Source organism: Heptranchias perlo, chromosome 10 (genome assembly GCF_035084215.1).
Source record: "Heptranchias perlo isolate sHepPer1 chromosome 10, sHepPer1.hap1, whole genome shotgun sequence".
NCBI lineage: Eukaryota > Metazoa > Chordata > Chondrichthyes > Hexanchiformes > Hexanchidae > Heptranchias > Heptranchias perlo.
The window spans coordinates 12270754-12274955 of record NC_090334.1 but is presented as its reverse complement, the minus strand read 5'-3'; the positions used below and the strand labels follow the sequence as shown (position 1 = coordinate 12274955).

At 58.6% G+C, this 4202-nt stretch overlaps 1 protein-coding gene across 4 annotated transcripts in view; it reads right to left on the bottom strand.

Annotated features, from left to right (window-relative positions):
• The window catches only part of rpap1 (RNA polymerase II associated protein 1), a 129469-nt gene extending 125675 nt beyond the window's left edge, over window positions 1–3794 (bottom strand). For 3 of the 4 annotated variants that reach the window (XM_067991233.1, XM_067991235.1, XM_067991236.1), the window contains exon 1: window positions 3740–3793. The gene's annotated coding sequence lies outside the window, so the exon portion shown is untranslated. Of the gene's footprint in view, window positions 1–3739 lie in introns of all 4 variants that reach the window. The other variant, XM_067991234.1, reaches the window with a different exon arrangement.
• Window positions 3795–4202: the final 408 nt, after the last annotated feature.

The following is a 4202-nucleotide window of genomic DNA, read 5'->3' as shown; positions in this document are numbered from 1 at the left end:
TCTCTCCCCCCCTATTCCCCACTCTCTCTCTCTCTCCCCCTATTCCCCGCTCTCTCTCCCTCTCCCTCTCCCTCTCCCTCTCCCTCTCCCCCGCTCTCTCTCTCTCCCTCTCCCCCCCCCCCATTCCCCGCTCTCTCTCTCTCTCCCTCTCCCCCCCCCTATTCCCCGCGCTCTCTCTCTCCCTCCCTCTCCCCCCCTATTCCCCGCTCTCTCTCTCTCTCTCTCCCTCTCCCCCCTATTCCCCGCTCTCTCTCTCTCTCTCTCTCCCCCCCCCTATTTCCCGCTCTCTCTCTCTCTCTCTCCCCCCCCCCCTATTCCCCGCTCTCTCTCTCTCTCCCCCCCCCCCATTCCCCGCTCTCTCTCTCCCCCCCTATTCCCCGCGCTCTCTCTCTCTCTCTCTCTCCCCCCCCTATTCCCCGCTCTCTCTCTCTCCCCCCCCTGTTCCCCGCTCTCTCTCTCTCCCCCCCCCTGTTCCCCGCTCTCTCTCTCTCCCCCCCCTGTTCCCCGCTCTCTCTCTCTCCCCCCCCTGTTCCCCGCTCTCTCTCTCTCCCCCCCCTGTTCCCCGCTCTCTCTCTCTCTCCCCCCCCTGTTCCCCGCTCTCTCTCTCTCTCTCTCTCTCTCTCCCTCTCCCTCCCTATTCCCCGCTCTCTCTCTCTCCCTCTCACCCCCATTCCCCGCTCTCTCTCTCTCTCCCTCTCCCCCCCCATTCCCCGCGGTCTCTCTCTCCCTCCCTCTCCCCCCCCTATTCCCCGCGCTCTCTCTCTCCCTCTCCCCCCCTATTCCTCGCGCTCTCTCTCTCTCTCCCTCTCCCCCCCTATTCCTCGCTCTCTCTCTCTCTCTCTCCCTCTCCCTCTCCCCCCCTATTCCCCGCTCTCGCTCTCTCTCTCTCTCTCTCCCCCCCCCTATTCCCCGCTCTCTCTCTCTCTCTCCCCCTATTCCCCGCTCTCTCTCTCTCTCCTCCCCCCCCCCATTCCCCGCTCTCTCTCTCTCTCCCCCCCTATTCCCCGCTCTCTCTCTCTTTCCCCCCCCCTATTCCCCGCTCTCTCTCTCTCTTTCCCCCCCCCTATTCCCCGCCCTCTCTCTCTCTTCCCCCCCCCCTATTCCCCGCTCTCTCTCTCTCTTCCCCCCCCCTATTCCCCGCTCTCTCTCTCTCTCTCTCTCTCTCTCCCATTCCCCGCCCTCTCTCTCTCCCCCCCATTCCCCGCTCTCTCTCTCTCTCTCTCCCCATTCCCCGCTCTCTCTCTCTCCCCCCCCATTCCCCGCTCTCTCTCTCTCTCTCTCTCCCCCCCTATTCCCCGCTCTCTCTCTCTCTCTCTCTCCCCCCTATTCCCCGCTCTCTCTCTCTCTCCCCCCCTATTCCCCGCTCTCTCTCTCTCCCCCCCTATTCCCCGCTCTCTCTCTCTCCCCCCCTATTCCCCGCTCTCTCTCTCTCCCCCCCTATTCCCCGCTCTCTCTCTCTCCCCCCCTATTCCCCGCTCTCTCTCTCTCTCTCTCTCTCTCCCCCCCTATTCCCCTCTCTCTCTCTCTCTCTCTCCCCCCCTATTCCCCTCTCTCTCTCTCTCTCTCCCCCCCTATTCCCCGCTCTCTCTCTCTCTCTCTCTCTCTCCCCCCCATTCCCCGCTCTCTCTCTCTCGCTCTCTCTCCCCCCCATTCCCCGCTCTCTCTCTCTCCCCCCCCCTATTCAAGGCTCTCTCTCTCCACCCCTATTCCCCGCTCTCTCTCTCTCCCCCCCCTATTCCCCGCTCTCTCTCTCTCCCCCCCTATTCCCCGCTCTCTCTCTCTCCCCCCCTATTCCCCGCTCGCTCTCTCTCTCTCTCTCTCTCTCCCTCTCCCTCTATTCCCCGCTCTCTCTCTCTCCCTCTATTCCCCGCTCTCTCTCTCTCCCTCTATTCCCCGCTCTCTCTCTCTCTCTATTCCCCGCTCTCTCTCTCTCTCCCTCTATTCCCCGCTCTCTCTCTCTCTCTCCCTCTATTCCCCGCTCTCTCTCTCTCTCCCTCTATTCCCCGCTCTCTCTCTCTCTCCCTCTATTCCCCGCTCTCTCTCTCTCTCCCTCTATTCCCCGCTCTCTCTCTCTCTCTCCCTCTATTCCCCGCTCTCTCTCTCTCTCTCCCTCTATTCCCCGCTCTCTCTCTCTCTCCCTCTATTCCCCGCTCTCTCTCTCTCTCCCTCTATTCCCCGCTCTCTCTCTCTCTCTCTCCCTCTATTCCCCGCTCTCTCTCTCTCTCTCTCCCTCTATTCCCCGCGCTCTCTCTCTCTCTCCCTCTATTCCCCGCTCTCTCTCTCTCTCCCTCTATTCCCCGCTCTCTCTCTCTCTCCCTCTATTCCCCGCTCTCTCTCTCTCTCCCTCTATTCCCCGCTCTCTCTCTCTCTCCCTCTATTCCCCGCTCTCTCTCTCTCTCCCTCTATTCCCCGCTCTCTCTCTCTCTCCCTCTATTCCCCGCTCTCTCTCCCTCTATTCCCCGCTCTCTCTCTCTCTCCCTCTATTCCCCGCTCTCTCTCTCTCTCCCTCTATTCCCCGCTCTCTCTCTCTCTCCCTCTATTCCCCGCTCTCTCTCTCTCTCCCTCTATTCCCCGCTCTCTCTCTCTCTCCCTCTATTCCCCGCTCTCTCTCTCTCTCCCTCTATTCCCCGCTCTCTCTCTCTCTCCCTCTATTCCCCGCTCTCTCTCTCTCTCTCCCTCTATTCCCCGCTCTCTCTCTCTCTCTCCCTCTATTCCCCGCTCTCTCTCTCTCTCTCCCTCTATTCCCCGCTCTCTCTCTCTCTCCCTCTATTCCCCGCTCTCTCTCTCTCTCTCCCTCTCCCTCTATTCCCCGCTCTCTCTCTCTCTCCCTCTATTCCCCGCTCTCTCTCTCTCTCTCCCTCTATTCCCCGCTCTCTCTCTCTCTCTCCCTCTATTCCCCGCTCTCTCTCTCTCTCCCTCTATTCCCCGCTCTCTCTCTCTCTCTCCCTCTATTCCCCGCTCTCTCTCTCTCTCCCTCTATTCCCCGCTCTCTCTCTCTCTCCCTCTATTCCCCGCTCTCTCTCTCTCTCCCTCTATTCCCCGCTCTCTCTCTCTCTCCCTCTATTCCCCGCTCTCTCTCTCTCTCCCTCTATTCCCCACCCTCTCTCCCTCTATTCCCCACTCTCTCTCCCTCTATTCCCCACTATCTCTCCCTCTATTCCCCACCCTCTCTCCCTCTATTCCCCACCCTCTCTCCCTCTATTCCCCACTCTCTTTCCCTCTATTCCCCACTCTCTCTCCCTCTATTCCCCACTATCTCTCCCTCTATTCCCCACTCTCTCTCCCTCTATTCCCCACTCTCTCTCCCTCTATCTCTCCCTCTATTCCCCACTCTCTCTCCCTCTATTCCCCACTCTCTCTCCCTCTATCTCTCCCTCTATTCCCCACTCTCTCTCCCTCTATTCCCCACTCTCTCTCCCTCTATCTCTCCCTCTATTCCCCACTCTCTCTCCCTCTATTCCCCACTCTCTCTCCCTCTATCTCTCCCTCTATTCCCCACTCTCTCTCCCTCTATTCCCACTCTCTCTCCCTCTATCTCTCCCTCTATTCCCCACTCTCTCTCCCTCTATCTCTCCCTCTATTCCCCACTCTCTCTCCCCTCTATTCCCACTCTCTCTCCCTCTATCTCTCCCTCTATTCCCCACTCTCTCTCCCTCCATCTCTCTATCTCTCCCTCTATTCCCCACACTCTATCTCTCCCTCTATACCTCTCCCCGATCGCGGGCCCTCATTTACTCACTCACTCGCTCGAGAACCTCCACCTGCAACTCACACCAACAGCCACTTCCGCCCCGCTTCGCGTCACACTAAAAACTTCCGCCACGTCCCGCTCATAGACCTTATTCTCAGCTGTGTAACAATAACTGCGTCCCCCACAACTTCCGTCCACCAGACGGTCCGTCCGATGCGAGCAAATTAAACTTGTTCCAAGTTTCGCCAACCAAAACGGTACCGGACTGGGATGCGATTGGAATCGTTGCTTCAAATCTGATGTTGCTTTGCAAAATAGGGACAAATGTAAGGAATCTTACAACACCACGTTATAGTCCGACAATTTTATTTTAAAATCACAAGCTTTCGGAGATTATCCCCTTCGTCAGGTGAATGAGTGGAAGGTTCTCAAATCGCATATCTTATATTAGGCTGGGACAGCATCACACCAATCAAAAGGTGTCCTTGGTGTTCAAACAGGCCAGTCACAG